This window comes from Mus musculus, chromosome 17 (assembly GCF_000001635.26).
Source record: "Mus musculus strain C57BL/6J chromosome 17, GRCm38.p6 C57BL/6J".
In the NCBI taxonomy this organism is placed as follows: domain Eukaryota; kingdom Metazoa; phylum Chordata; class Mammalia; order Rodentia; family Muridae; genus Mus; species Mus musculus.
Window position 1 is genome coordinate 13,183,669 of NC_000083.6, and position 25,362 is coordinate 13,209,030.

Below are 25,362 nucleotides of genomic sequence, written 5' to 3' on the forward strand. Positions count from 1 at the left end.
ATGAAAATGTCATAAGAGCCAGGTGTGAAGGTGCATGCCTTTAGTCCCAGCACTCAGGAGGCAGAGACAGGCAGATTTCTGAGTTCAAGGCCAGCATGGACTACAAAGTGAGTTCCAGAACAGCCAGGTCCAAAAAAAAAAAAAAAAAAGGAGGAGGAGGAGGAGGAGGAGGAGGAGAAGGAGGAGGAGGAGGAGGAGGAGGAGGAGGAGGAAGAGGAGGAGAAGGAGAAGGAGAAGGAGAAGGAGAAGGAGAAGGAGAAGGAGAAGGAGAAGGAGGAGAAAAGGAGAAGGAGAAACCGAAAATGTCATAAGGAAGCCTTTACTTTGTATACTAACTAATTAATACTAATGATTTTTTTAAAATACCAAGAAGCAAAAACAAACAACTAAACAACAACAACAACAACAACAAAAACCCTGGAGGCATGAACTGAAACAGATACCATTGTGGAATGGTGTTCATTGGCTTGCTCAGTTTGCTTTCATATACAGCCTAGACCCAAGGTTAGCAGTTAGCACCATCCACAGTGAGGTGGGGACCCTCCCACACAAATTATTAGGGAAGAAAGAAAGAAAGAAAGAAAGAGAGAAAGAAAGAAAGGGGGGGAGGAGGGAGGGAGGGGCGGAGGAGGGAGGAGGGAGATAGAGGAAGGAAGGAAAGCAGAGAGAGACAGAGAGAGAGAGAGAGAGAGAGAGAGAGCGACTTAGCCAATGACCAATCTAATAAAGATAATTCCCCTATAGAGGTTCCCTCTTCCAAGAAGTTTCTAATATGTATTAAGTTGACATAAACTAACCAGTACCGTAGTAGAATGCTGAGCTGCTGGGTTAGATGGATATATGCTGCTGTAGTGAACTTCATCAGTTTAAAGTAGGAATTCTTCTGATAACACCGGCCGTCCTGCTTGGAGTTTGGCCATTCAGCATCTTACAGCTTGTTACCCAGCAACTATAAGTAAGAAGCACAGGGCAGGGAACTCAGACCCATGAGGCCTGCCTCTAATGCTAACAATCCCCATGCCTGAGCTTAGCACATATTGTCTCCGGAGGCTCGGCATAGCCATCTGTGAGCTGGTTCTTTTCCAGTGATGATGTCTTTCTTGTATTGACACCAGCACCTCCATCCTCTCTGTAGGGATTGTACATGCCCCTTTGCACATGACTTTACCCTCCCAGCAGCCCATTATTGCAGCTGTTGTTGTTGTTGTTGTTGTGATGAAATACCCTGACAAAAGCGACTAGTTCCTTCAAGATGAATAAGGGTACTTACTGCTGCATAGAACACTTGCTGTGTTTGTACTGAACTGTCAGCGAGCCAAGAGATGACACCAGAAATGTCAAGCCTCAGAAAGTAATGCCCCTAAGCCTATTGCAAAAGCAGCCAGCCACATGGTGTTCTTGCTGAGGCAACGATTCTTGCTTGTCTTGAGTGGCATCCAGCCCATATAGCTCAGTGTTTGCTGTGGTCACTGGAGCCCTGTTCTTACCTGCAGGAACACTCTCTCTTTCTCAGAGATACATCTGTAGCGGTTCCCAGCTTCTGGCCTCCTCCCATTTTCAAATATACATCCAGCTGCTACAGAGAAGCCTGGCTAAGAAATGAACATTTCTTTCCCTCTGCTAGCCCATTACCTCTCTCCACCTCCTTCCTGAGTCTCACCTACCTTGACTTTTAAAGAATACCCCATTCTTCTCGGAAACACTCGACAGCTTCCCTCCCAACAAATCTCACGGGTAATATATGTCCCATGATGAAAGTGATGAAGCTTTTGGATCTCAGCACTTGGATCCCTCTCTATGTCCCCTCTCTGGGCTACCAGCACAGTGAACAGCTGGGAGGGGCCATGTGAGGCATCCCCAGGCTCCCGTATCACTCTCACACTCCCTCTTAGAAAGCTCCAACAAGCCCCATTTCTCTTTTCTTAACAAGTTTACTCCATTTCAGAAGTAAACTTTTTCTTCCCTCCTCTCCCCTGTCTTTCTGGTTTTGGCACAAAGTCTCTCAAGGTATCCCTGGCTGTCCTGAAATTCATTACATAGACCAGGCTGACCTTCAACTTACAGAGATCCTCCTGCCTCTGCCTCCAATGTGCTGCCATTAAAAGTGTGCACCACCACTGCCCAGCCCCCATCTCAGTTTTCGTCATGAATCAAAAGAAGTTTGTAAAAACCAAGCACAGACATCCAATGAGAGTAATTGTATCTAGAAATATGTTGTTTCAAATAACTTCTCTTTTGTGTGTATTGTGTGATACTCGAGAAAGCTTCCTTCTCATTCATTAACTAACACAAAAGAGTTGTTTTTTTCTAAATAGCTCTCAAACTTCAAAAGTCATAACAGGTACAGTTAATTAGTCAATTTGGCTGCACAGATTTTTCTGGAGCATTTAATACAAAAGGAAAAATGGCATGTATCAAAGTCAAGAGGAAAAAACAATCAAGTGGAAAAAGAAATAGTTGTGACTTTTCAAGATAGAAAAGTGACCTTCCCAGTACCTATGACCAAAAATAGCCAAGAGGGAAGAAAGTGCCTCCATGACTCCATAGAAACTTAACAGGGATTAAGAACGCGTGTTTTACACAAACAGCACCAGCTCATAAACACCCAGAAATGTCTGGGTGCACGCACACTGCTCAGATGTCAATTAAAATACACAGATGTTTTTAATCAGACAGATGGGCGAAGTCAATGGTTGTACCACTCAGTGAGCCATGTGCACCAATTTGCACTCTGCTGGAGAATTGTGGGCGGGTGCACACACAGGCAAGCAATCAGTACCACTTACATATTGCACATACATGCCCTCTTTGACTTAAAAAGGTCATCCCACGAGCTGCCCCAATCCCTTGTAAGCTGCAGCACTTGGGAGAGTGGACCCTGAACTTTGATTGCGCAGCACAATGGAGCTTGCCTTGCACCTGAGTGCAGGTGACCTGGCCCTGAGGACACAAGAGCAGGAGAGCTGCCCCTGATTCCTGCTGATGGTACCATTGGGTGGCCTAACCAGAGCAATGCTGGAGAGCTTGCCCTGGTGGTGTAGGTAAGCGAGAGCCTGTGGCTGACCGGCTCAGCTACGACCCAGGCCAGGATCCAGGGCTCTGAGTTGGCCCACCCCCAAATCTATACTACTCGTGAATGGTTGAGACTTGTGAAAGGGACAGTCCTGCTGTTCCAAAGCTGCAGGATCTCCATGACACAGGAGAACAACAGCGCATGTGCTTGGAGTCCCACTGTGTGCAGGGAGAAGACAGGAGGGTCCTTTGGCTTTTCTGCCAGTTGAATTTCCTATGAGAGACCTCATCTCAAGGAGGTGGAGAGTGCACAGCTCACCCCTCTCCTGCATGTACACGCACGCACGCACACGCACGCACACACACACACACACACACACAGAGAGAGAGAGAGAGAGGGAGAGAGAGAGAGAGAGAGAGAGAGAGAAATGTTGGAGATTGAAAGTCAAGACTACAAGTTGGCAGGGCTGGCTTAACCTGAGATTTATAAATGGCATCTCCTTCCAGTACCTTCCCTTTATATCTGTCCCCGTCTGCATTTTTCCTTTTTATAAGGACACAGGCATATTGGATTAAAGCTTACACTCAGGACTTCATAGCTTGATCCCCCCTGTATAAGGATCTATCTTCAGATAAGGTCATCTGTAGTCTCAGGATTGAAGCTTCTAACTAGGAGCCTTGGGGTGGGGCACAACTAACCTATAACAGGACTCTGTACTTCCTTCTTCCCCAGTACAACTGTGCACATGAAGAGCTGCAAACCACTGTAAGCTCTGTGCTGGGATTCAGCTGAAGAAGCTGCTAGAATCATGCCTGCATATGTGCTTAGGAGCAGGGGCCAGGCCCAGGAGTATTTCAAAGCTCTCTGGGCAAAGGTCATTGAATGCTGAAGGGTGGGAATGCTCTTACAAATTTAGGGTCCTTCCACTTCTCCATCAGCTCTAATGAGCCTCAGAAAAATATAAAGGTTAGAAAACTGTTTACATAACAGAGTAAAACATCTGCCTTAGAAAGAACAGCAGCAGCCAGGGAAGGGTGCTGGTCCCAGGAGAGCAGTGTGGTCACCTGTTCACGTGCTCACAGGGAAGGAGCCCTGACCCAGAGGTGACTCAGCAAAACCCTCCATTTCTCAGGGGCTCACCGAGTTCACACTATCTTACAGAAGATGGCAAGAGGCCAAAGCAAAATGATGCTCGTGCATTGTGGGGCCTGTTGGGACTGCAGTGACGCTGCAGTGACAGTGGGACACGTGAAATGGGCAAGCCCCTCACAGATGGTGAGACCCAGAGGCAAAGATTCAGGCTGCCTGGCCAAGCATGGCTCCTGCGGCACTGCCTGACCCTCCTGTTCAATCTCCACTGAAATAGAGCTCTCTGTCTGCCCAGCTCTGCTCCGAGATCAGACATGGGTATGACTCATGAGATTGGTGCCATCTGGAAGGTAGTATTTGTACAGGGCTAGATCTGCAATCTGTAAACTGACGACAATCTCGGGCAGTGAGGGCCCTGAGAAACACAACTGGGAAAACAAAGGGTGGTAGAAACCAGTGGGCTCCTTTCTACCTAGACTAAAACCCTGGATAAAAAGGTAGACAGCCAAATGAATTGCTTAGTTTCTTCCTTCTTAGTTGGTGTGCGTGTTTTCTCAGCTTTGTAGCTTGGAAAACAGCACTGGAACCACAGTGGTCTAGGCAGAGAAGCAGAGAGCAGGCACTGAACACAGACATCATGTTAGAGACAGGCTTCTACAGTGACCCCTCAACTACTGGTAGGCTGCATGGGCAGTGGGGGGGTCCCGGTGGTTGTGGTGCCCAATGATGTCATAGCCAGCTTGGCATCTGTAAGCACATACTATTAAGCTGGCAGAGTCAGCCTGTCCAAGAAGACATTTCTCAGAATGCACAGAGCTGTGGAGCTGGGACTCTCACCTGAACTGTTTCACCTCCAAATTCCTCAACCCCAACTTCGGTGTCCCTCCCCTAGGGTGACCATGGAAGTCAGGAAGAAACCTGTCACACTGACGGTGCCCCTCCCTGCTCTGGCCACCTGTGAAAACCACTTCCACCATGTTGCCTGTCAACCTGCAATGAGCGGTATCCATGGGACTCTCCCAAAGCCAAGCAACTCCTCAGGACCTTTGAAAAGCTGTAAATATCTTCACATCTCAGTCCATTCTGGGCTTGCTGGAGAAAACCAAATATCTTCCCAAACAAGCCAGAAAACCAGACACTGGTCAGATTTAGCCATGGTTATCTGAATAAACAAGAGGTCCTAGAACAGTCAGGTCTTCAGGGCCAAGCCATGTTCAAGTCCGTGTGCGTCCACACAGGCTATTGACTGTTTCAGTTCCCCCTTTGCCTTATTTGTGCATAACTTATCAGCCTTCTGACTTAAGGCTGGCTGAGTGTTGGCTGCTGTGATTGGCTGAGGCTCAGTTGCTTGGTTACCATGGTACATACTTAGTTTGGATCCAGCCTGCTTACACAAGATACCTTGTAGTTCACTATATAAGGAGGCCATTTTTAGTCAAACTTGTCATTCAAGGATGAAAGACCAATTTAAACCAAATTAATGGGCTGCCATTTGTTTTCATCCGTAAGTTTGTTTCATGCATTTTTTTTTTTAGTGGATTTTAAGTTCATAATTGAGTGAGTCCCCATCCTTCATGGTACTTGACCACCTTGGCCTCTTGTCATTTCTTTCCTTCATTGTGCAGTGGGAGCCAGTGACTCACACACTTCATTCGCCTCCCAGTGGGCATCCGCCCTCCTCCTGTACCCACACCTCAGACACTCCTCAGCTCCCCTCACCTGACACAGGTACCCCCATCCTGAGGCTGGTGTTCAGTTGATCTTTTCATAAGAATTAGCAGTTGTCTTTTGCCACTGTTTCTATTCTCTGGGTTTTATGCTTTTTTGTTGGTTTTGCTTTGTGTTTTCTAAACCTGGAGGTTGAACCTAGAGCTGCAAAAGCACATGCCAGCTAAGCTGCATCCCCTCCCTCCTCAGCTTTCTGAGTATCTAAGGGCTACAGGCCAGAGCCACCAGGCCTGGCTGTGCTCTGCTTTTAAAAGATATCCTTCAAACCCATAGCTACCTGAGTTTAGTCTCCATCCCGCTGCAGCTGAGGCTGCCACCTGCTGGCATCTCCCCTGAGCCCAAAGCTGTATTCACCAGGCCCAAGCCTGACTCCACTTCAACACCTTGATGGTTTGAAATGATTTTGAGCTAAGAACAAAATCTACAAGTAATGAATGGGGTTGGTTTTTTTTTTTTTTTAATAACATTTTTCTGCATGTGACATAGAAACTATGAGCTTAGACAATCTGGACTAGGCAGATTTCTTGACTTTGATGGACTTCATTAAAGGAAACTCTAAAAATGTATGGATTTTTGGTTCCCAGAGGTTTTTTTTTATCCCATTTCTGTTAACCAGGGCTGCTAAACTGGGTGTGAATGGTTTTATTACTGAACAGATCTCTCACCTTGGGACGGCTGTCACCTGACTGGTACCCTGGGATTATCTGAGGCTAATGTAAATAGCTTAATTCTACAGCACTGACGGGCTCAGGGGATAAACTTGGCATGGGCCAATGTTTGGGGCACATTACTGAGCTATGATTGAGGTGACAGAGTCTTTAAATCTAACTTAGAAAAAAAATCATTTCTGGGAAGAAAGAGCTGTGGATTAAGGACAATTACAGTAGCTCCCGTGACTTGACACCTTCATGATGATTTATGTAATAAACTGGAGAAAAACCCTCAGACTTAGACTCACATAAATACCTCAACCATGGTTAATAAGGACTCATTATTAAGCAACTGTGTGTTGCTCATACTACTCACTACCAAGCAGTGGAAATTCGTTAACCACTCTTTGTTTACCATGGCAACAATTCTATACCACAGGATACAAGGCTATATCATAATCTCAAAACTGCAGCATTCTGAAGGCACTCATCAGACACAGCGACAGCTGGGAGAAGAGCTGAAACCTCCTGGGAGCTTCTTGGTCTGCAATTTCCCAGGCATCATTAAGGACATCAGTTGTCTAGTAGTTTAAAATACACTTCTGACCTTTCCTCCTGATGGCTTGGATTCGGCACCTCTGATTAGAAATGGCCCCACAGTTTGGAGACATGGCTTATCTCTGGTTAGCCTGCTGTTTCTGGCCTTGGGGAACTGACAGGGAAGATGGCTATGCACTTTCTGAACATCATGACACTCTGCAGAGCCCACGCCTCTGACAGGATGGCCTTCTACCCTTGATCATCCATCTGATGGAGATAGATGTCTCCGTCAGCAAGCATGTAGCTCTTGTCCTCAGAGGCGCCAGCACAGCAGGGAGGAGGCGGGCGGCCACAGCAGGACAGGGAGCAGGACAGGGAGCAGGCACTGTGGCTTAGAGAAGTAGCCCCGTCAAATGTCCTGCTTAGGCGCTATTTTGTGTAACTTTACTTTCCACTCTAGCATATGAATTTCAGGAACAGCAATGCACAGTATGTCTGGTGCAGTCCCCCTGACCCTGGAGGACCTTTGTTACCTGTGGTCTTGGGTCACCAGGGGAAGTGCCAGAAACACACCTCAGCATTTTTACATGTCTCAGTGCTTGGTGGCCTCTAGTGTGTTCTGAAGAAATAGTGGAGTAACACAGGAGGGCTAACATGAAGGGCACATCTGTCACAGTAAACTGGACCAGGCCCTGGACCTGTGTACTGGGGCTGGAAGGGCTGGGCGGGGCTTCCTCTACTGGGATTTTGATGCTTAGCGTGGAGAAATGGTGCTGATGGCCACATGGCTGTAGGCAAGGCCAGCGCTTCAAGCCCACATGCTTCTGGTGACCTTTCAGGACAAAGACCTGGGGTTATGGAAGTAAGTTACCTAGAGCTCAGCAAACTAGGGTCTTCTTTGACTCACCTCAGTCTGTGATATGTCTTGAAGCTAAAGAATGGAGGAGCCTTTGTCTCCACTCATCCAGTTATTGAAAGTCAAGACTCAGAGGTGGGCAGATCTCTGTGGGTTCGAGGCCTGCCTTGAACATGCTACAGAGCATGTTCCAGGAAAGCCAAGGCTATATAGAAAAACTCTGTCTCAAAGAAAAAAGAAAAAGAAAATCAAGGTTACCAGAAGCTAAATACAAGTGGAATCAATACAACATAACACAATACAAATCAACACAATACAACACAATGCAACACAACACCATATAATACAACACAGTGAAATGTCTCCAATGAAACCCACCCCATGGTTTCTGCACACTAGAATTTTTCCCTCACAAAGTAAAAGTGAAATTAGGTAAAGTAGCTGGATATATCAAAAGAAAATCTGTGTGTGTGTGTGTATTTCTACAAAGGCCAAAAAAGAGTGGGTGTCAGATAGCTGGAGTTAAAAGTCATTGTGAGTTTTCAACTTGAGTGCAAGGAACCAAACTCAGATTCTCTGAAAGAACTCTTAATGAGTAAGCCATATGTACTGGCTGGTTTTGGGTCAACTTGTCACAAGCTAGAATCATCAGAAAGGAGTCTTAACTGAGGAAATGCCTCCATGAGATCCAGCTGTAAGGCATTTTCTCAGTTAGGGATCAGTGGAGAAGGACCCAGTGCATTGTAGATGGTGCCATCCCTGGACTGGTGGTCCTGGTTCTGTAAGAAAGCAGGCTGAGCAAGCCATGAGAAGCAATCCAGCAAGCAGCACCCCTCCATGACCTCTGCATCGGCTCCTGCCTCCAGGTTTCTCCCCTGCTTGGGTTCGTGTCCTGACATCCTTCAATAATGAATGGTGATGTGGAAGGGTAAGCAAATGATTCACTTTCTCCCCAACTTGCTTTTTGGTCATTGTGCATTGTTGAAGCAATAGAAACTCTAAGACATCATCTCTGCAGCTGTGCTCAGTTAGATTTGAATTTCAAACAGATAATGAATACACTATCAGTATAAATAGATCCATGAAGTATATGGCACGTACTTCGATACACTGTCTTTTTACTACTTATCTGAATTCCCTCTGGACAGATAAGCCAGACTTCATCTGGCTGTCCTGACCAGGAAGGAAAAACCATCTCACCATCCTGCTCTCTGAGGAAGAGTAGGTCACAGTAAGAAAGTGTGGCCTCCATGACCAAGTAGACCCCCACTGTCACACCTCAGCCTGACTCCTGTGCTTCCAATATATATATATATATATATATATATATTCACACACACATACATTGTCGCGTCTGCTCTTGACCAGCAAGAACGACATGACCACCAGTCCTTCTAACAGCAGTTTATTCAGCAAGCTTCAGTCTTCATCTCTCTCGCTTCAACTTTTTCCTCATCTATCTCCCCTGAACCCCGGGCCTCTCACTCTTATATACTCTCAGTCCTCATCCACTCACAGCAGGCCATGTCACCTCACCAGGCACGCAGCTTCAGCCAATCAGGGCGGCAGGGGCATGCCTCCACCAAATATGGACTTGTTTAAACCACCAGCATCATGGTGCACCTGTGCAGCTCTCGTGATGGTTGTGGCTTATTTTCAGGTGTATGAGGAAGTCAGGTGCAAGTCATAAGACTTAGCTGCAGTCCCGGGCGCCAACTTGGGACTGCTGCCACACCCGCTCCTCACATCTCCCCCCCCCTTTTTTTTGGCAGAGAGAATGTCTGTCTTAGATTGCCCCCTGCAGCAATGCCCCTTACCCGTCCTTGTGAGACAAACAGCATTGGTTTGATCCCTGTCTTAGGTTGGTGACATGCCCAGGGAGTCTTATCCGTCACTGACTACTTCTCTATCATGCCAAGCCACACTTGGGGAGATTGTCCTGTTTGCATGCAGCAGGTGCATCAGAAGGCCAGAATGCTGATTAATCTATGGCCAGATCTTGATTGCTGCAAGCAAGCCTCATGGGTGAAGGTAGAGGTCTGATTCCCAGTGTGCAAGCATAGGGGCCCTACACAAAACCATCCCTCGGGCTCATCACCCAGAGAGGTCTTGGCCAGCTCCCGTGTCGTTTTTCCTGGGGGAAGGGAACTAGGACACTGAACCTTCATGCAATCAGACGTGCCTTCCACAGGATGCCAACAGCAAGCTATCCTCTGTGCAGTGCTTAGCCTCGCAACCCGTGGCATAACGCAGCATTATTTCTTTAGAGCAGCAAACCGAATCTGAGGAGATTGTCCCGCCTCCACTGCGGCAAAAGCCTGCGCTACCATGGCGAAAGTGCGGGCCTACACATGCTGCACCTGACACATGCGCCAAACACACAACACACTATTACAAGCATACATCCCAGGGCTCCCATCAGCCCTGAGGCAAGGGATCTTATAAACAATAAACACAAAAGGAGGTCACATACAAACAGGCGTAGCCTGAAAAGAAACATTCCTTCCTCTAGCAAATTGAAATACAGAAGTTTCAAACACATTAGAACCATTCCAATAAAATTTGCATTATCTCAGGCCCTTCCAGCCACCTGGCTTAAGGGGGAAAGATCAGTGCAACTACCATTCACCCCACATAACAACCATACATATAAGGGGCACTGCCCAAGGCGGAAGGGAATCAGGAACACTCCTACAAAAAGGAAAGGGGGGCCCATCTAGGTTGGGAGGGTATAGTGCCAATGCCCTTGGATATACTGGCAGGCCACATCCCTAAATCCAGGTAGCATTAGCTTTAGTAGATACAGCTGAACACAATCACTCATCTGTGAAATATTTTGAATCATCTGAAAACGCAACAATCCCTTTAGCTGAAGCAGCATAGAAAAAAGGCAATTGTAGTGAAGCATTAGATGTAAAGAATTGAGGAAACACTTGAATGCGTCAATGACATGGGTTTCAGGAACACAGACATAATTCCGCAACATAGCTCTTCAGTTCTCACTAGCGGGAGCACCCCCAGCCACAGGAACATCCACGTCCTCATAGCTCCTCTTGTTTTGAATTGCTCTGGTCAGCAGTTCTGGGACCCAAAGCTGTTGTAGGTGATCCTGGGGAAACACAAGCAAACACTCTCTCCCAAACCAACTGAGCGCTCCTCTCTCACCTGATTCAGCACCTCATTACCTCTCTGGAGTTCTGCGCCATATCTTTCTCTATCTTCTATGCAATTTCTCACTAACTTCCAGACCGGCAAAACCCCTTTTGGTAAAACCCTCTGTTCCTCTGCAAACCTCAATTCCCCATGGTGCTTGGTGCAACTTGTCCCAAAACCAGGAACCTTAACTTGTCCCAAGACCGGGAACCTTAACTTGTTCCCATGGTTTTACTTTTACTTTGTGCCTGCTTCCTGGCAACTTTATATTCGCCTCTGTTTTATCCGAGGTCCTTCCCAATTCACTTTTACTTTGTGCCTGCTTCCTGGCAACTTTATATTCGCCTCCATTTTATCCGAGGTCCTTCCCAAACTCCTGGGGTCATAAGTTTCACTTACCATGAACTTACCCTGCTGGCAAACACTGACTGCTGAAAGTTCTGAACTTGTTGGTGGGGGAATCGGTTCCCCATATGGGCCACCAATTGTTGCGTCTGCTCTCGACCAGCAAGAACGAAACGACCACCAGTCCTTCTAATAGCAGTTTATTCAGCAAGCTTCAGTCTTCATCTCTCTCGCTTCATCTATCTCCCCTGAACCCTGGGCCTCTCACTCTTATATACTCTCAGTCCTCATCCACTCACAGCAGGCCATGTCACCTCACCAGGCACGCGGCTTCAGCCAATCAGGGCGGCAGGGGCATGCCTCCCCCAAATATGGACTTGTTTAAACCGCCAGCATCATGGTGCACCTGTGCAGCTCTCACGATGGTCGTGGCTTATTTTCAGGTGTATGAGGAAGTCAGGTGCAAGTCATAAGACTTAGCTGCAGTCCCGGGTGCCAACTTGGGACTGCTGCCACACCTGCTCCTCACAATATATAGCACCAACCACAGAAGGGAAGAGGAGAGAGCCTCCCAACAGGGCCATTTTGTTCTTCTCGATACCAGTACTGACTTCTCAGCTTGCTCTGGAGCTTCTGGGAGACAGGAGCAGTGTCCAGTTAGAGCTGAGGCGCCATGACCCTGGGGCTAATTATATTTGATGTTAATTCCGTTCTCCTGTGAGGGGCTTCAAACAAAGAATGAGTCAGCACTCAGGTGACTTCCTGTCAACCTGTTTCCCACCTTAATTTGTAAAATAAAGGAGAGTTGATGATTGGGCAGAAAAAGGCAAGGTGGAACTGGAAGGTGGGGGAGAGAAGAAGGAGAAAATGGAAGAGGGAGAGGACGCAGAGGAAGTGGAAGGAAAGAGGAGCAGAAGCCCATGGCCTGGAGAAACGGCAAGTTCTAAGGGGTCTCATAGATATGGAAGATGGTAGTGTAGCAGTAGATCTGCCCAATCTAGGCACACATAGTTGAGTCATGTTTTCATTGCCAGGGCATATTTGGGTTGGAGATATACCGCAACACAAGAAAACGAGTAACTTCACCTGCCCGGGCTCTGTGCGAGTTATCTGGTAACCGGAAGCTGAGGAGTGCTGCTGTTTAGCCACAGGTCACCAGGCTATCAGCTGCTTCTCTTTCTGGGGGTGGGACACAGACTCTTTCATACCCCAGCATGTGCTCTTTCACTGAGATTTGTCCCCAGACCTTAGGTTGGTTGTTTGGTTTTGAGAGCCGATTTTGCTTCTTAGCCCAGACTTTCCTTGAATTACGTTTCTTACTTCACCCTTCTGAATGACGAGGCTACCCAACATGAGGTGACTGTGAGTGATGAGGCTACCCACTCCGAAGTGTGTGGGGTTTCGGTATGTGTGTCCTTGGTATAGTAGTCAGGGTAAGCATATTGACCTCCACAAATAATTATGGCTTCTTTTGTTGGGTTGGCTTATTTTTTGAGACAGGGCCTCACTTGATAGCCCAGCATAGAACTTACTATGTAGCTCAAGCTGGCCTCAAGTACCTGGCAATCCTCCTGGGTCAGCGTTCCCTTTGCCAAGAGCACAGGAGAGAACTGCCATGCTTGGCACTTAGTCAATTCTTTGTAGCAAAAGAATTTGTGGGGCTGGAAAGATGGCTCAGCTGGTAAGAACTGTGTGAGATCCTCGGATAAGACCTCCATTCAGGGGCCAGGCGTGACACATGCCTTTAATCCCAGAAGCAGGCAGGTTTCTGAGTTTGAGGCCAGCCTGGTCTACAAAGTGAGTTCCAGGACAGCCAGAGCTATACAGAGAAACCCTGTCTCGAACCCCCCCCCCCAAAAAAACCTCCATTCAGTTCCCAGCAGCCACCTAGAAGCTCACGACCATCTGTAACTTCTGCTCCAAGGGATCCACCATCCTCTCCTGGCCTCTGTAGGCACCAGGTCCAAAGGCAATGCACAGAAATTCAGATGGGAAAACATGTGTCCACATAAAACAAACAAACAAAGATGTTTAATCTTCTCTGTTGCTTTTTTTTTTTTTTGAAACACCTCAGTATATTTTTCAGGATTTGTCATCCCCTGACTACACAGCACTCGGGACACACTCCTTCCTACCTGGAGTTTGGTATTGATATTGAATTCCTCAATGGAGAACAGGTATGGGGAGGGGGGAAGACAGTCTTGGTTTCCTTTTCTGTTTTAATGATTAAAATACTCTGACAAAAGAAACATTGGGATAAAAGGGTTATTTTTGCTCACTGCTCCGGATATAGTCCACCAGGGACATTGAGGGCGGCGGAGCCTTGAGAACTCTGAGGACCACCCTGCATCTAGAGTTGGAAGCAAACACTGGACTCAAGTGCAGACATGAGCTTGCTGGGTTTTACAGGCTACCCATTTGCTGACAGGGCTGATTCCTGTTTGTTTAGAGTGTGGTTTGGGGGCTTTGGGGAGATAAAGTCATCTAAAAGCAATCTCCCCATTTCCTGGAATAGGCTTCATTGCTACCCACGTGAGGGGTGTCACCATGGGGGCTAGGAGACATCCTTGCCCAGGCTAATGTTTTCCATGTCACTCCAGGTTCAGAATAGGGTCTGTCAGTGAAACACCACCAAGCTCGCCCATAGTTTTATGTTTACATCTGTTTTCACCCATGCTAGCAAAACTACGTCAAAACTTCAGGTTGGCTGCAGTCACCATAGATTATTAATCATGTCAGAGTGTGAGGAAGAAGCAGAGAGGCCACTTGGTGAATGGAGGGCCTGAGCCACTGTGGCGATCATCTCCTTAGTGGCTTGTTCAATGCCATTTTCCATGAAAACCAGCAGAGGCAACATCTTCTTAGGAAATGCTGGTGCCATCTGATCCTTTAAGAAAGTTAGTGTCTGGGGCTGGAGAGGTGGCTCAACAGTTAAGAGCACTGGCTTCTCTTCCAGAGGATCCAGGTTCAGTTCCCAGCACTCACATGGCAGCTCACAACTGTCTATAACTCTAGTTCCAGACACCCTCACACAGACATACATGCAGACATGAATGCAGGAAAGGCACCAATACACATGAAATAAAAAATAACTTATTTTTAAAAAGTTAGTGCTTGCCTATTACTGAGAAGGAGCAAAACAGGAAGCATTTGGGATTAAAATAAGAGTGCTTGGTAGTATGAAGTCAGCCATTTTTAGGCTGGAAGTAGCAGTATGGATTTAGATGGAGATTTTGGTTCCAGAACTACCTCTCTCCTTGAGCAAGTTTCGTGACTTTTCCTGCTGTAATTTCCCATGTGCAGTGTGAGACGCTCAAGCTTAACCCAGAACCTGTTTCTACTTTCAGAGAAACCCCATGCTTGTAGACAGAGTCCTGATCAAAAGGTTCTAGGATGTTCAGGGTGTTTAAAAAAGAAAGAAAGAAAGAAAGAAAGAAAGAGGGAAAGAGAGAGGGAGAGGGAGAGAGAGAGAGAGAGAGAGAGAGAGAGAGAGAGAGAGAGAGAGAGAGAAGGTGTATCCAAATAGGAAAAGAGAAAGTTGTTTTCAGATGACCTGATCTTACTAATAGAAAAGTCCCTAAACTATACTCCAAACCCTCTACACAGCAGGCCTGTGGGCAGGTCATGGTCTCCCCTCTTTTTGGGCCTGGGTGTTTGGAAAGCCACTACATTGCACCTCAGGGAGGCTTCAGTTCTAGCTCAACCGTGGTGGCTAATCAGAGCTTTCATCCAATATTAGGCCCTGTTTAACACCCACTGGGAGACAGGCCTGCTGGCCAAGTGGCTGGCCAGCTCAATTAGTGACTCCAATGGCCAGAAGAGTCTTCCACTTCTGGTCCTTGGAAAAAAATGTCAGAACAGAATGGGAAGCCCAGGAAAGGCCCAGTGTGGGAGGGGTGTGCTGAGAATTCCCCTTGGCTGAAATGCAGAAAACACCTAAAACCCAGGAAACCTGAACATTATTTGAGAGATATGGCAAAGCCCTGGAGCCTGTACACGTAGCCATGGACCCCAAACTGTGCAAGTGTGTGTGCGTTTATGTTTATGGAGGTCAGAGATTAACCTTAGGAGTTACTCCTCTGGCACCATCCACATTTTCTTGTTGAGATAGGCCTCCTCAGTGACTAGAGCTTGCCTAGTATGTTAGGCTGGCTGACCAGTTAGCCACAGGTATTTGCCTGGCTCCACCTTACCAGCGCCAGGTTTACAAGTGTGCACCACCATGCTTGGATCTTTGGAGTTTTGTTGTCTGCCTTTCCTTCCTGCCTTCCTGCCTTCCTTCCTTCCTTCCTTCCTTCCTTCCTTCCTGCCTGCCTGCCTGCCTGCCTGCCTGCCTGCCTGCCTGCCTGCTGCCTTCCTTCCTTCCTTCCTTCTTTCCTCCCTTCCTTCCTTCCTGCCTTCCTGCCTTCCTGCCTTCCTGCCTTCCTGCCTTCCTGCCTTCCTGCCTTCCTGCCTTCTTTCCTCCCTCTCCTCCCCACCCCCACCCTCTTGAAACAGGGTTTCCTTTGTAGTCTACCCTCTGTAGACTAATCTGGCCTCAAACTCGCAGAGATCTGATCTGCCTGTCTTTCTCTGCCTCTTGAGTGCTGGGATTAAAGACAGCCCCACCCTTGCCCAGCTGTTTTGTTTTATTAACGAATTTAGAGACCGAGTTTGTCTTCAGACTGGCAAGCCAAACACTTGACTAAGTCAGCCATTTCCACAGCTGGCTAAAACAAGAAATGTAAAGATATTTACTGTATTATAGACTAAAAATAATTCCATCCCATGAAAATTATACTGTTAGAAATTAGTGAAAAGAGGGCACTGTTTTACATATTGCAGTATGTTTAGTGTGGCCTACGGAGACAGCTGGATCCCAGTTTTGTTCCTGCCTGTAGACTGTGATGTGTTGTTTTAGTTGACGTCTGTGGAGAGAAAATATGGCCTTGCTTAGGACTGGAACTGGGAAAGAAAACCCCATGAGGTGGTCTCAGGGATCTGCAGGGATCGGCTTTGCGAAGCTGAGTCTGGGCAGTTGGCCATTTGTGAAATCATGGTATCCCTTGTGCAAACGGGGTTTAAAAAGCAAAGGCTTGGCAGCCATCCAAACGTTCCTTAAGGGTTCTGGCTGAATAAATTATAGCTCATTTATAGAAGGGGATTCTGTGCAATCATTGAGACAGCAAAGCAGCTGTGTGTGCACTAGTGCGCACTTACCTCCAAAGGATGTGGCTCTGCTGTGTGGAGATGAAGGGAGCACCGTCAAGTACAGAGCAGAGCACCAGCGGGGCCTGCTGTCTTTCTAGTCAGCACTGTGCATGCTCCCTGTGGGACTGGGCTAGTGCTGGCAATCTGTACACACACTGTTCCTTATGAATCCTTTGTTCCTACTAATTTTATAATGTAGTGTATGTCTGTGCATGTGTGTGTATGGTGTGTGTGTGTAGGGGGGTATACTCAGCCAAAGAATTAACTAATTAGCAATGTAAATGAAAAACTTATATTGTAAGTTATTCTAAAAATGAAGCACATAAGTTCGTGGGAAAGCACACAGCCCATTGAATGCACTCCACAAACAAGAACTCATAGTAGCATTGGTAATCACTGATTTTAAATAGTAGAACAGCCCTAACTATGTTGTTTAACTTTCTGTCCTCAGGGTTCCATATTAGAACAGGTCCCTACTCATCTCTCTTGAGGTGATCCTAGGGTGGTCTGAAAAGCACAGTAGCCCCTAGTGCCTGGTGAGCTGTTATTATCATGGGCTAACCACTCTGTCAGTACTGTTTGAATACTCATATTCAGTCTTTTCTTTTTCCCATGGGTTGTGTCACCCTCCATTGGCGAAAGCCCTCTGCAGCCCCAGGGTCTTCCCACCATTGCTGCTGGGTCTTCTTTCTCTCCCAGTGACTGATTCTCACTAAGGGTTTGCCTCTCTCTTGAGGTTTTTACACTTGCGACTGTCCCATTGACACTATCTTGTCCCCAGAGTACACGACTGCTCAAGTTACTGCTCTTAGTTACTGATGCTCTCAGCTCTCAGACAACACAGATACTTTTCCACATTACCCAGCCCACACATCTAAATTTAAGATTCATTCTGTTTAGGAAAAACGTCACGCACAGAGAGAAACTTAAAATTCCCTTATTGTAGCAGAGTTTTCCCTGTCCAATTGTGTTAAATATTAATACAACAAGAAGCCTGTGATTAGACAGGGAAAAGGGAGACAAAGCAAAGAGTTGCAGAGATGGAGACAGGGGAGACAGGTAGGGAGAGGGGAAGGAAGATGGAGTAGGAGAAACACGATTCAGATTCTAAATGGCTTTAAATAGCTACAAGTAGCTGTGAATATAATAAGAGGATCGAATAATTGGGATAGCTTGTCTAATGGAGCTGGGCAGCTTGTATCACTATCAATTGGCTCTGAAATTATTGTGTGAGCATCTTGTGAATTAAGAATTTATTGATGCCAGACATGGTGGTGCACGCCTTTGATCCCAGCACTCAGGAGGCAGAGGCAGTAGGATTTCTGAGTTCAAGGTCAGCCTGGTCTACAAAGTGAGTTCCAGGACAGCTACACAGAGAAACCCTGTCTTGAAAAACCAACTAACCAACACACAAAACCAAACAAAAAAATTTATTGATATATAAATCTGACTGATTAAGTATAAGAGTTTTGATTTACTGGGTTACTGGAATTTGGGACCAACCGCAGGGCGTTTAGGGCTAAGAAGGTACAGCAGCTATGAGACAAGGGAACCAGAGTTGGGAAGACAGCGATCTGGTGTAGTGCAGGCGCTTGCCATTCTTTTTAATAATTCCTGCAACACCTTATTCCACAGTTACACAGGTGAAGCAGGAGTTAGTCTTTACTAGCACACAACTTATTATGCTGGGCCACTGTGTCCAGACTCCAGTGGGTCCTGCTCAGCTGTGGGAGCTCCACTGTATCCCCCACCTCACCCATCCCTACTCACGTACCTTCCATCTTCAAGTTTGTGTGACCGGTACCACTTCTCCCTCTGGAAGCCTGACACGGGTTACATTCATAAGGTCTTAGAATCTGACTTGCTGGTGGCTTAGTTTCTTTTGACTGGCCCTGTGTGATGTTTGCTGAGATTTCTGGACTGAGACCCAGGAGGCGTCTGTTCACTCAGCCACCCGCTCCTCTACCCATGACCACTGAACATCATTCCCTGGGTCAGTTCATGTTTGTTGTCAGCTTGGCAGAATACAGAATCATCTGGGAAATAGGCCTCTGGCTCCTCTACAGGGGATTGTCTTCATTAAGTTAATTGAGGTGGGAAGACCCCAATTTGGAGTGGCATCTTTACCTGGTCAGGGGGACCTGAACTGGGGAGGTAGAGAAAGAAAGTTGCATGCACACATACTACCTGCGTGCACATGTGCTAGCTGCATGTACACATGTCTTGCTCTCTGCTTCTTGAGAGACTTACCTAGTACTGTGAGTGAGAATAAACCCACCCACCCCTCCACTCCACTAAGTTACTTTCGTCAGAGTATTTTGTCACAGAAAAAAAAAGAGACATGGAAGGAAGATGGAGGCACATGAAAGAGGGCAAGATGTGACCCAACACAAACTCGGTAACTACTCCAACATCTGACTCCTTTCAAGCACACCCTCTCTGTGTGCTTTTCCTGATAATGATAAAAAATTGCATTCCTTTCTTTGGTGTGATCTTAAGTTTAAAATAAACACTGTTGCAAAAAGCCACATAAAAGTCAGATATTTCTAGCAGAAAATGATCTTGATTTTGAAAGATGTGTGTGATTTACTTCAAAGATGAAGCCAGCATGAGGTTTGATCTGGCTGGCTCTGCAACTTTCTCTCACTGAGAGCCAATCTCCACAGCAGGCTGCCTGTGCAGCAGAGGGCCAGGGGGGTGGGGAGGGGTGGTGGTGGTATAGACTGGGCAGGTAGGGTAGGAAGCGGGGGGTGGGGTGGGGTGGGGGGGGGAGACAGACTGGAAAGAGGGGACTTGCTAGCAAAGTCAATTCAAACAGGGGGTTCTTCTCTCTGTGGTCTAAGGCAGACTTTGGGGAAACTTCAGTCAGAATTATTCATCCTGAGAGAAAGTTCTTGAAACTCTGAGGAAGCCTTTGCCAAGGCTCCATCTAAATGCAGGGTGATGGGTTTGTAGGACTCTGCCAGTTAGACATGTAAGTTGTTGGCCCTGAAAGCCGTGTCGAGTCATAAAGGAATTCTTGTTTAACAGATTAAAAGCCGACTTAGAGGACACATTCTACTTTGCTGAATAAATCATTGCCTGGTTCTAGAACTGTAAAGAATGCCAGCTAAGATCTTTAGTTAAACAAAACAGCATTGAAGAAACTCCTAGATTCAAAAACATGGGTCTGAATATGCTATACAAGCAAGCTGTCAAACAGGCATAGTTTGGAGATGTGCAGAGACTGCCTGCCTAGACTTCACTTTATAGAGGATAATCTTTTTTGCAAAGTGCTTGCAGACACCACTAGCCAGAGGACAGTGACCATGTTCCCTGTTCTTGTAGGGGGCAGCAACTCACACTCATAGGTGCAGAGGAACTTGGCCAAGTTCATCTCTTCAGTGGATGCTTAGGGAGGCAGGAAGTCCCAGGAGTTTCTCGCTGCTGATAAATCTGGAATTTGCTTCCTCTAGCAGTTCACAGGGAAAGCATTCTGCAGCAGAATAGCTGTAAGGATGTGATGTTAGCGGTTGGCTCCACTCAGGTCACAGTATCTGCAGCAGCAGTTTCTCCCTCAAGGATACAGATGGGCCCCCTGACTGAGATATTGTCTATGAGTCCAGAGCTAACAGACAACCCCAGTGCTGGGGTGGAGGGGTATGGGGTGGGGTGGGGTGAGAGGGTGGCTGTGGGTGTGGGGGTCTCTCCCCTGGGAAGTGAGTTACCATCAAAAGGGGTATTGATGGTATTCACACTCTGCTACCACCTCCTTCCCTCCCTTTAGCCTTGGGAACCAGAGAGCCTGCTGCAGACTTACTGTGAAACCCAGCCTCTCCTCGGAGGACTAAGAAGAGATGTCTTCTTCTGCCTTATGGACTCTGATTTCTCTCTCTCTCTCTCTCTCTCTCTCTCTCTGGAGACTCCATCATGCTGTTGCTTCTCTACCTGTCCATGGAATTAATAGCTCTTCTAATAAGTGTCTTAATCCCTAGTAATCTTTAAGGGTTCCTCTTGGACACCCTACCCCGCCACCACCATCCAAAACCCAACAATAACTGACCATTTTCTCAGTTGTTGATGTTTACTGGGAGATAAATAGCTTCAGATAACAGTTAACGGGATCTTGATGAACAAACCAGAAAAGAGCTAGTACCAGCCATGGGGATGCAGTGTTAGGAGGGCTGGTTTCTGGAGACATGCCAGCGCCTGGAAGCACACACTCTCCCAGGTCATCAGGATGATTCTAACCATGGCCTTGACTCTATATCCACAGCATAGCTTCTGAAAGCCCTTTCTGTAAAGCCAGCTGCTCCTTGTAGGCTTCTGAGCAGGCACTGTCAGGCTGACTGGATGTTCACAGGTGCCAACTGGATTTGCCAGTGTGAAAAGGGAGGATTTTCTCAGAAGCAGCCCCCTAGCGTCAGTCCTGAGAGATGTAACGAATGCCCTAGAGACCTCCCTCCAGTAGAATTTTGATGTGTAGGAACACAGGGACCTCATCTGTGTTCTGCTAAGAACACACAGTGCTAGATGTACTTGTGAGTGAATATATGGGTCACAGGCTGCCAGGTTCAACCTATGGCAACTGAACAGTGTCCATCACACTCCCAGGAAGCCCTCAAAACATCCCTTCTGCCCAAAGGAAGCTCTGTACACTCACCCAACATGTTTGATTCAGAGACAGCCATTTCCAAAGAAGCTTCAATGGTTGGGGTTGTCAATTCACTATGCAAGCGGAGCAGTGTGCATCTGTCCACCACCCTTCTTTGCTCCCTGACTGTGAATTCACTGTAATGAAGTTTTTCAAACTTCCTTACCATGGAAGACAAACCTAGAACTGAAGCTAAAACAAACCCTTTGTTCCCTGAGTTGTTTTTGCCAAGGGATTTTTATCACAACAGGAAAACAAACCAGGACAACTTCTCTCCTTGGCATACTCCTCTACAAGAATTATAGCCCAGTCAAGCCCCTGGATATAGAGAGGAGCCAACTGGGAAGGTGTGTCAGCCCCCTGCACTCCCTGGCTGGTATCTGACATGGGCCAGGAGCAGATCATTGGCCACATCTCCAGAGACAGAGTATAACCCTGGGGATTCATACCTAAGCAGCCAAGGCAAAAGGGAATTCCCTTTCCTTATCCCTCCTGCTCCAGAGGCTTGCAGAGTGAGGTCAACTCCTAGTTGTGTAACTGAAGGGCTCACTGCCACTAGAGCAGCTCAACTTGACTACAGCAGTGTGGGAAATCTTCTCTCCCTCAGCTGAGAGTTTGTAGGGAGCATGGAATCATATTCAGGGGCTCATGTGCTCATGAGCAGGTCTCCATCATCCTGAATCTCCCTCGTTAGCCTCTTAGTGGGTCCTCACACTGTTCTCCCAAGCCCTGGTTCCATTCTCTCCACTCCAAATGTTTTATAAAGTGTATCTTCCTTGGCTGTCTTTGCTGTGTCCCAGGCAAATGCTGGCTTTACCTGTGCAGGGTAGGCCCCATTTCCTTGGGAGGAGCTGTGTGTGTCAGGGGCTGAGTCCCGCCCCAGACCTAGCAGATGACATTTTCTGCTCCTAGACTATATACCTAGAAGGGTGACCCCCCCAAAACTTTAACTCATCTCAGTGACAGGATATGGAGCAGCTCATCTGTGGCACACAGCTTAGGGAACCATGGCAGCCAGGGCATAGGTCACACACTGCCAGAAGCTTCTGTGGATAATGTTGGTTCTGATGTCTCCTAACTCACAATCACTGGGTGCGATGATGCTCCCCTTTAATGCCTACACATGGCAGACAGAGGCAGATGAATCTCTGTTAGTCTGAGGCTAGCATAGGCTACATAGTGAGACACAGTCTCAAAACAAATAAATAAAAATGAACCCATAGTTGCATGTCTTATTCATTGTTAGCCACGTGTTGCTTTTTTAAGTGTAGAGAACTGTCTTTTGGAGAATCCGTTTTTACTGCTGTTCAATGGAAGATTGCTAATAAAAAAACCAACTTGAGTTCACATAGCTTTCCTTTTCTTTTTACCATTTCTCCCTTTTTGTTCCCTATTTTGTTCTGTCTCAACTTTTTCCTTTATTTATTAGGTATCAAGTAATTCTGGTAATACTAAGTGTCTGCCCCTTCTTGGAACAAGGCAGAGAATGGATGGGTGGGTGGACAGTGGGATGAAGGGAGGGACTGAGTAATAGATGCTTAGATAGAGGATGGATGGATCAGGGGATTGGTGGATGGACTGATAGGTGGGTGGATGGATGATGGATGGATGGATGGATGGATGGATGGATAGATGATGGATGGATGGATGGATGGATGGATGGATGGATCAGGGGATTGATGGATAGACTGATAGGTGGGTGGCTGGATATGAAGAGGTCAGCTCAGAAACTTTGGAAAATTCCACCCGATTCCTCTCCTCCTGAAAGAGAAAGGTCATAGAGAACTTAGGTTCCCCTCCCCTCCAGAAGGGAGGGGCTCACTATATTCCTCAGACCACAGGGACTGGGGTGAGGGTGGGGTGACACAACCAACCATCAGCCACCTGCCGGTAGGGGACACATTCTGAAACCACCTACAGACAAGGGAAGTCCTTCCCACCCCATTCCCTAAAGACCAATCAGTTTAAAAGTCACACTGTTCTGCCAATAACATTGTGCCTAATGGCTGCTGCTCTGAAAACTGTATAAATACTTGCCAAACACGCTGTATAGGGTCGTTCTCTCTCTCCTTCATTTGCAGGGCAACCCCAGCATGCTGGAACAATAAAATTCCTCTTGCTTTTGCATCGATTCCAACTCCAAGTTGTTCACTCAGGGGGTCTGGTAAGTTAAGGCTCACTAGAGACATATATGGATGAAGGAAGGGTGGATGGATGGATGGATGGATGGATGGACTGATGGGTACGTGAATAAATAGATCGATGGATGATAGATAAATGGATGAATGGATGATGGACAGATGGATGGATGGATGATGGATGGTTGGATGGCTGATGAATAGATAGATGGATGGCTGATGGATGAATGGATGGATGGATGGATAGATGGATGGATAGGTGGATAGATGAATGGTTAGAGGGTGTAATGGTTAATACTGTTTGCCACCTGGGTGAGATATAGGATCACCTTGGAAACAAACTTCTGGGAATATCTGTAAGGAGTTCATAAACTGAGTTAACAGAGATAGGAAGATCATCTAAGAATGTCTTGGGATCCCTAGGATGAATTAAAAAGGAGAAAGCTAGCTCAGTACTCGCTTTCATTCCCTCTGATTTACTGCATATGGATGCATGTGAGCATCTGCCTAACCTGGATGATGGATGATCCATGGATGATGGATAGATGGATAGATGATGGATGGATGGATGGATGCTTCCCTTTCTGATGTGGACTATAGACCCAAACTGTGAGCCAAAACCAAATCCTTAAGTGGCTTTTGTCAGAACATGGAGGAAAGTAAAACAACAGACACAATCACAGGAATAAATGCCATTTCCTATTTTATACTTTTTAGTGAGTGTGGTCAGTGCCAGCATGCCACAGTAACTCAAGTCTTTCTAAGGTACTTGGAACCTAGCAGGCTCATTGTAGCCAAGAATCCTGAGCAAGGAAGGTCTCTAGCCTGCCAGGCCACTAGCTCCTAAGGCCTGCTTTCTGAACCATGCTGAGCAATTTCTTTGGCAAAAGAATTTCTTCTAAGGAAGAAAAACCTGACTTTGCCAGTCTGGGCATTTGTTTGATTTGTGGCAGTGTAGGTTGTTCTCAGGCTGTAGATGTTTATTCCTTTTTCTTTTTCTTTTTCTTTTTCTTTTTCTTTTTCTTTTTCTTTTTCTTTCTTTCTTTCTTTTTTTTTTTGAGACAGGTTTCTCTGTGTAGCCCTGGCTGTCCTGGAACTCACTCTGTAGACCAGGCTGGCCTAGAACTCAGAAATTCACCTGCCTCTGCCTCCCGAGTGCTAGGATTAGAGGCGTGCACCACCACGCCCGGCTGTAGATGTGTATTTCAAGACAATGAATCTCATATGATTCCTCTCTGACAGAGGAAAGGAGCTTTATCATAGCTGAAACCTGTGCACAGGACTCCTGCCTGCTTAGCTTCGCTGCAGGATGCAGGGACTTCAGAAAAACACAGGCTAGCTGGGGCAGCTCCAATGGGGTTGCCATCATCCCCTGTGCTGTCTGCTGGCTTGTCTCAGGGCATGCCCCAGTGTTCTACCTGGCTGTGCCTGGCCCCAGGGCACAGTGATGCACACTGCTTCAAACCCAGAGGGAAAGAGCTCACTCATCATTAGCCTCCTGTCTCTGCCCTGGAAAGCAAGCTCCCTTCTGAGCCTTCTGTCTGGCTTGTGCTGAGCTGTGGGAGGGGAAACTGTCAGAAGACCTTTTTTTCAGAAGGCCTCAAACAACTGATTTACCTTTTTTCTGATGTTTTTGTGACTAATAGATCAAAGGCAACATTGCTGCCACAGCCCTTCCTGGGCTGGGCAAAAGCCTTTGAGGAGTGTGAGTTCCCTGTGGGGAAGCCAGGTGACAAAGGGCCACTTGCTGGGCCCTCTTGAAGCCCACAAATTGATCTCATTTGCCCTGACTCCTCAGTAATGCATAGGTTGCCTGGCTGGGTTCCTGCTTTCTCAGAACCTGAGCTCCCTGTATTTTTTTTTTTTTTTTTTTTTGAGAGAGGGTTTCTCTGTGTAGCCCTGGCTGTCCTGGAGCTCACTTTGTAGACCAGGCTGGCCTTGAACTCAGAAATCTGCCTGCCTCTGCCTCCCGAGTGCTGTGATTAAAGGTGATTACCACCATGCCCGGCGAGCTCCCTGTATTTTAA

General features: G+C 46.9%; 2 long non-coding RNA genes across 2 annotated transcripts in view; both read left to right on the top strand.

Moving 5' to 3' along the window:
• Positions 1–25,362, top strand: part of Gm36684 — a 160,729-nt gene that overhangs the window by 13,175 nt on the left and 122,192 nt on the right. The gene's annotated exons all lie outside the window — the stretch shown is intronic.
• Positions 21,374–22,543, top strand: Gm10512 (predicted gene 10512). Its single transcript, NR_033458.1, has one exon. It is a non-coding gene; the product is annotated as a predicted gene 10512 (long non-coding RNA).